Source organism: Aquarana catesbeiana, linkage group LG04, assembly GCF_042186555.1.
Source record: "Aquarana catesbeiana isolate 2022-GZ linkage group LG04, ASM4218655v1, whole genome shotgun sequence".
NCBI lineage: Eukaryota > Metazoa > Chordata > Amphibia > Anura > Ranidae > Aquarana > Aquarana catesbeiana.
Window position 1 is genome coordinate 290,343,896 of NC_133327.1, and position 7,969 is coordinate 290,351,864.

The window sequence follows — 7,969 nt, forward strand, 5'->3', positions numbered from 1 at the left end:
TCAACTCTATGTGCCGCATCAAATTTTCCATGGCCGTGACACAAAGTTGTCACAGCCATGGCATGTGAATAGCCCCCCCCAGCTGTATTTTAGACTTAAGGTGGGTGGCCAAGGGGCAGTAAAATTGAGGCTCAACCGCGGTCTGTACTGGGCCCCATGATTTCTAATGGTGGCCCTGCTGATACTACAGTGGAGAGGATAACTCTGATTCATTGCATTGGCAGCTTAATTTGGCCCTGCCCAGTGACAAGAAGAAGGTGCAGAGGGAGACATTTTGGGAAAGTAGATGTTATTGATGGGACCCACGAGCTTAAGCATGCAGAAAGAGAGCCAGCAGGGGCTGGGAAGCAAGCTGCCTGTGGTACAGGATAAGTTGGCTGGTGAGGCATGAGGAGTGCAAGCCAGGGGAGAGAGTAGCTAGGCAGGGAAAACCACCTGGGAGCAGCAGCAAAGCCCGAGAACACAGAGGCAAAGCAGCTCTGTCTGTACACAGTTAGGACACCCCAATTAGCTAGCAACTCAGACCTAAATATGAAGAAAAGCCCCTCTGTTAACAGCCTTACAAACTGACCTCTTTAGAAACCAGACATTGAGGTCTAACGCCATGTTTACTAACATATGTCTCCCAGCTGTCAGAATACGAGACACAGGGGAAGGACACCCCCCCCCCCCCCCAATCACATTAAATGTGTGGATGGGGGAAATCTTTTTTTTATTTTTAATCAACCTGCTGGCTGAACACAAAAAACTGACTAATGTAAGGCCATCATTAAATTCCTCAGAACATTATAGCTTTTCTGTTTTTAACAACTTTGTTTAAGTAAACATTGTTTGTTAAGTAAATATTCTCCACCACTCTACTAACTAACCCCAGTAACTCACCTATGCATATGGGTCATCATAGATACAGGCAAGCAGAGATGCCCATACAATGCCTGACTGTTAGCTGTGTCTATAATTTTACCTAGAAGCAAGGGAAGGATCCACCACTGACAATGTTAACAGTTGATTTGGGAATTGCAACTGTTCCTAAAAGGTTTATCTGGGCTGATCTTCCCCTTTACAATATTAGTTCTTTCATTTCCTTTACTTCTCTTTTTCTTTCCTGGAAATACCTAATGTTTATGTAATAAGTCAGTTAGATTGGATGAATATGAATACAAATTCACTTCCATTGTTTATTCATTTGCAGATTAAATAAATAAGCATGGATTTTCATTTTATATGATTGCATAATGGGATTTATTCACCTATTTTTTATGTGATCATTTTCAAATCTTTTAGGGCCCATTTATTTCCTCGAGCTGCATTATTATAGTGTACTCACCAACACGTGAATTATAGTATATTGCATCACAAAGAAAGGGTTACATCAGATTTTTGCCACACCAGAGTGGATTGGCAGCCCATTCATTTCATTGCATTGGGCTGCCCTAATGCAATAGATGTTAACATGCAAATAACACACTGCATTAACATATTACAAAAATGTAAATGGCCCATAGTAAATCAGCCTCATTTTGTAATAGCTCACTCATAGCTGCTCTTTAACAAGTATACATTGGTCAATGTTCTTCCCCAGGCTGTGTTTGGACAGTACAGGGACAGCACTCCACTGTTGAGGTCACCAACAGCAAGCACTTTATAGAATGCCCCCTATCTCTCAATCCTGCGGTGCAGGGCCTTTTTCACAGAGAAAAAGGTGCAGTCATTCGCCCTCTCTGGCCAACTCCCTGCCCCCTAGACTGCTGTTCCTTATGGAAGAGAAGTAAAGTGGCACCAAATAACCAGTGCTTTGCACAAGGTGCAAGGTTTAGGAATGTGTAACACAGAGTACTGCAATCAGGAGTGCATAACACATTGGGCTCAGGAGTGCATTATGTGCAGTGTTGAGGTGTGTGTATCACACAGGGCACATAAAAAGAATCAGCACAAGGGCTATGGTGATGACAATATCATTTTGAGACCAGCAAGAATACTGGCTTTGGGTGACCAACTAGGACTAGTGGAAAGGAAGGACTATTGGAAAGTACATTAAGGTAAGCATTGTGCTGTGTTATCCATGCCCTGGAAACAAACATGCATTTTGGAACTGGCTGTAGTAGGGTGTAAAAACGGTATGCATATATTTTTTGGAATACTTGTTTAAATTTTAGCTATTTATATCTGCCAAGAGCTCAATTTTAAGTTTAATTTAAGGAAGTTGCTGAAAGGATTGGGAAGACTGGTTTGCATTGGGAGATTCCTATGTTGTAAGTATTTTATGGCTGAAGGCTTTGCTTGTAAGAACTGGAGAATAAGTACATTCTTTTCCATCTCTGTATTGTCTCAGTTGCAGTCAGGTTCTATATCTCAGAAATGTACTTTATGTGCTTGATCCAGGAAACTAAACACTTAAAAGGAGGAAAATATGATAGGTTCTGACCCCAGAACATGTTACTCTTTTTTTTCATTCAAACAAACATGATTACAAGCTCTTCTATATATTTTTTCATAGTCAAAATTTTTTTAAGACCAGATGGCTAATAGCAAATTGCCAAGGAACTAATGGCCTTCAGCCAGGCTCCTACAGGCCCATATCCTTATCGAACACGGTTGTGAAACTACTGGCATGCATACTGGCTACTAAATTAACAAAGGTTATCCCAAAATTGGTACTTGTGTACCAGTCAGGATTCATTTCCTCTAGACCCACAGCCTTCAGTATTAGACACCTTGTACTTAACCTTCAGAATCCTGTGGATAACCCAGGCAACAGAGCCATCCTGTCCTTGGCCATCTCTGGGCAATCTTGAATTAATTTAACCTTGGCCCCACATTTACAGCGTGGGTGAAATTACTTTACACGGACCCAGTGACGAGGCTTATAAGCAATGGCGTCCTTTGAAGTGAGGCACCAGACAGGGATGCCTCTTGTCGCCCCTGCTGTTTTCCCTTTTGGTTGGAGCCCCTGGTGGCCAGGGTACATTTATTGCCTTATATAGTTGGGTTTAAGAGAAGGGGTCTTGAAGATAAGATCTGCCTCTACGCTGATAACACCTTGCATTTGAGCGATACTGCTGGCTCTTTGTCGACTGTAATGCAACTTACTGTATTGAGAAAATTGGGCTGTAATCGGGGTTCTCAATATATTTGCACAAATCTGTCATTTTTCCTGTGGACTGCCTTTCCCAACCACTGCCAGCTGGAGCTTCACAAATTGGTGTAATCAATTTCTCCTGATATTTGGGTGTTATTGTAATGTCGAGTATTAATGTTATCCCCATGATTACTTGATTCTAAATTGTAAACCTATACTGCATACTTTTAAACAAAAATACAATAGTTGGTGTAAACTACCATTGTCAATGACTGGGCAAGTCAACTTTATCAAGATGGTGTGGACCCCACAATTACTTTATATTTTACACAAGTCACCTGTGTGGATTTCCCACAAATGGTTTACCCTTATTGACTCTCAATTTTCATGAATTGATTTGGACCCCTCCCATAGAATGTTGACTATGGGCTTCCCCAATGTACTTGACCAGTGCCCTACAGTAATCCTGGTATTGAAATTATGGGAAACTCTTAATCATAGGCTTGGTCTTTCGGACTACTAACAGTGATTAGCAGCTGGTGTTAAATACTGCTCCCAACTCTATGATGGTACTGTGTTAGTCTTTTGACCAACTGCAGGCAGAATTTCACATGAGACAGCAATTTTACCAATTCTTACAACTGGACCATACGCTTCAAACTCAGGCTGGATATTCTAACCTGCAGTTGGTAGAATCTATTATGTCAAAGTCAGATAAGAAAGGTATAATTTCCCGCATACAATCACACCTCCTCTCATTTTCACAAGACTCAGCACTTTCGCCTTGTAGGAGAAAATGGGAGCAAAACTTGGGTCCATTAGACAGCGAGCACTGGGAACTGATACTGGCATCCTAGTGGTGTCTGTTTCTGCTGTTCATAAATTGTCCCAACTCTTTATTCACCATCGTTCCTACAGGACAATGGTGCAACTCTTCACCTGGGGCAGATGAGATTCCCCATTATGTCCCAATTGTAACATTGAGAATGAAAACTTGTTGCATATGCTATGGAAATGCCCCAAATGTGTGAATATTGAATATTGTTGTTACTGTCATTGATCAGACTTATTCAGTGCAAGTCCCATTTCATTAATTAATATGCTTCCTTGGGGCTTTGGATGAGGAATTGTACACCTCTGTTGCTTTTTATATTTACTTGACTTTTTTTTTACCTTACTAGGAAATCAATAGCCAAGTACTGGCTTTCCCCACACCCTCCTACCTGCCACAAATAGATTGAGCAAGTGAACTCCATCCTAATACAAGAAAAGAATCCTTTTAACATAGAAGCTCCCCCCAAAAAGTTTTCAACATATGGAATGTTGGCTTGACGTGCCAGGTTTAGACCCCCCACCTCACAGTTAACACTACTACGGTTATTACAAACTTAACTTCCTTTTGAGTTTGCTACATTTTTATCATACTGCCCGCTGCTCACCTCAATAGTAACATTGAAACACGCTACTGGGCCTCCCAGTTGTTTTTTGATACTGATGTTAGTTTACTTGCACAATTGTTTACTGAGGGTACATGTCCATGCTCTTGTAGAGTCCATAATTCTCTGATATTTACCTTGTAAAGCATGATTTTTGTCACTGTTATTAGATATCCTTGCTATAAGTCATACAAGTAACTATTTGCATATATACTTTTTCTGATAAGTTGATGTAGCTATTGTCCTGTATACAATTCTTTATGTAAACCTCAATAAAATCATTTCATGATTTAAAAAAAATGCTGTATGGTATAAAGTTCCAGCACTTGAATTTGCCTTGCACATACAGTACCTGAAGCATTCTTATGCCGCATACACACGACCGGACTTTACGGCATACTTGGTCCAGTGAACTGGAGTCCGTCGGACAATTCGATCCTGTGTGGGCTCCAGCGGACTTTTTTTCCCCAAAAGTTTGACGTACCTAGAAATGAAACATGTTTCAAATCTTTTTGACGGACTCGAGTCCGGTCGAAAAGTTCGCTCGTCTGTATGCTAGTCCGACGAACAAAAACCGACGCTAGGGCAGCTATTGGCTATTGGCTATGAACATCCTTGTTTTAGTCCGGTCGTACGTCAGCACGTACGAATCCATCGGACTTTGGTTGATCGTGTGTAGGCAAGTCTGTTCATTCGGAAAGTCCGTCGTAAAGTCCGTCAAAAAGTCCGCAGGACAAAGTATGCCATAAAGTCTGGTCGTGTGTACGCGGCAGTAGTGTACCTGCCATTACACTGGAAAAGCTCCAACATTTCAGGTAATGCTTTCGCACTGTCTCCCATGATCTACATATACCTTCTGACTCATCACTATGAAATACTGCCCTCACTAGCTGATCAAAATTTGCAGGGGGAATGGAGTGGCATGCAAGCTTCAACACTATCAGGCAGTGACAGAGCATTGCTTGCGAGAACAACATGACGCTAAGGCATAATGACAGGGAGATGAAGACTGCTATAGAAATGTATCTCTAGGTTCCTGTACTTTACAAAGAAAACAGTTTCTTTGTTTTAATACAGTGAGTTTCTTTAATACAACATAAGTTATATAAAAAAGCAATAAAAACAGAAAAGAGTAATTGGTCAGTTAAAGCAGAACTATACTCACCTTGGATTTAACAATGTGGTGTCCTGGAGCTCCCCACCAGCCGATGACCTCCTCGGGTGGCCGGTTTCTGGGTCTCAATCGCTGTCTGCTTCAATCAGCCAGGCGGGGGTGACCTCTCTCCTGCGCATGCATTAATGCATAAAGGGCAGTCAGCTTCGATATTGCTAAATTTCTACAGTCGGCTGCACATGTTCAATTCACCGAACAAGCGTGGACAGGCAGGTAAGTAACTTTAATGCAGAAGAGACAAAGCATGCCTTTTCTGCATTTAAAATCCTCCACATTCTTTTAACAATATGTTTCTCCCTAATGTGCTTATTTCTGAATCAGTGCTACAGTACTATGAAAGCCTATATGCAATTAAAAAGACACAATGTACTGTCAAAAACCAACCCTATACATCTGTCTGTTTGTTAAAGAAATTTAGATTTCTAAAGTCCTCAGTTGTTCTAATTCTGTCAATTTAGCCAAAGACAAACGGATTAAAGAAAAAATATATATCTGTTAATCCAATCTGCCCTACATATGCCTGCCTTACATATGACATGTTTAAAACTCAAGTGAAAAATATTGTAATTATTAGTGTTTAAAAAATGTAAAACTTTTTTGTCAGTTGTTTAAATAGCACATACATTTTCAACTAAATTATATAGAAAGATGTTCAGTGTAATTCCTGCATTGATTCTCCTACATATGTTGCCCGCAACTTGATGGCTTTTATTTTCTTTCTGTTCTTAAAGGAACACATACCTTTTTCAGTTCATAATTTATATATTTTTATTTTAGTTATACATTTCTTTGATTACATACTTATTATTTTACAGGTTGGAAGCACAAGAGGAAAAGATGTGCCTTCTGATGTCTGACCCTTCTTCCCGTTTTTTGTTCTAGCATGGCTTATCCCATAGGAAATAGAAGATGTGCTAAAGTCTGAACTTTCATTTTAGCAAATTATGTTAAAGCTCCTAAGCTATACAAGTTTATGGAAATATATTCATATTGCTATGTATGTCTTTATAGGCAAAAGTTTAAAATATTAATGTAACTGATTATTGATTAGAGATAGGTCATGCAAGTCTGAATGTGGTGCATTGTAGGATTAAAGTGGAAATCCAACAAAATATTAAACCATGGGTAAGCTAATAACATTGGGCATTAAAGGCTGTTCTTTTTTTGTCTGCAAAATTTGCATTATACTAAATTTATCAAGGTAAAATGCCAGCATATTTATGTTTGCTTACAATTTTGTTCCGTAATTGGGAGCTACAGCAACATTTGAAGTGAAGGGGTTGGTTTAATACAAAAGTGGAGACTATTCACTTAGCAAATTAAAGCTTCGTGCACTTGGCCATACAGGGAGCGCACAGTGTGCAGAGCCTGCATATTGACATTTCCAGGACTTGCTGGCACTGTGTACAGCTGTCCACTGAGATGCATTGGAAAATATGGCTGTACACAGTTACATAGTAGGTGAGGTTAAAAAAAGACACAAGTCCATCAAGTCCAACCTATGTGTGTGATTATATGTCAGTATTACATTGTATGTCCCTGTATGTTGTGGTCATTCAGGTGCTTATCTAATAGTTTTTTGAAACTATCGATGCTCCCCGCTGAGACCACTGCCTGTGGAAAAGAATTCCACATCCTTGCCACTCTAATGCCGCGTACACACGGTCAGACTTTTCAGCTCCAAAAGTCTGACAGCCCGTCCAACAGACTTTCGACAGACTTTCAACAGACTTTTGGCGGACTTTCGACAGACTTTCTAATGACCGCACTTGCCTACACACGATCACACCAAAGTCCGACGGATTCGTACGTGATGACATACACCAGACTAAAGTAAGGAAGTTGATACTGTACAGACGAGCGGATTTCTGGGTCCGGCGGAGCTACAACGTAAAGATTTGAAGCATGTTCCAAATCTAAAGTCTGTCAGATTTGCAACTTGTAAAGTCCGCTGAAGGTCCGGTGAAGCCCACACACGATCGGATTGTCTGCCGGATTTGGTCTGTCGGAGTCCGTCGGACAAGTCCGGTCGAAAAGTGTGTGTACGCAGCATTACAGTAAAGAACCCTCTACATAGTTTAAGGTTGAACCTCTTTTCTTCTAATTTTAATGAGTGGTCACGTGTCTTGTTAAACTCCCTTCCGCGAAAAAGTTTTATCCCTATTGTGGGGTCACCAGTACAGTATTTATAAATTAAAATCCTATCCCCTTTAAAGTGTCTCTTCTCCAGAGAGAATAAGATCAGTGCACGCAACCTTTCCTCATAACTAATATCCTCCA

At 40.5% G+C, this 7,969-nt stretch overlaps 1 protein-coding gene across 2 annotated transcripts in view; it reads left to right on the forward strand.

Moving 5' to 3' along the window:
* Nucleotides 1-6,826, forward strand: part of MLIP (muscular LMNA interacting protein) — a 514,228-nt gene extending 507,402 nt beyond the window's left edge. For both annotated transcript variants that reach the window (XM_073626679.1, XM_073626680.1), the window contains exon 12: nt 6,505-6,826. The gene's annotated coding sequence lies outside the window, so the exon portion shown is untranslated. The remainder of the gene's footprint in view (nt 1-6,504) is intronic.
* Nucleotides 6,827-7,969: the final 1,143 nt, after the last annotated feature.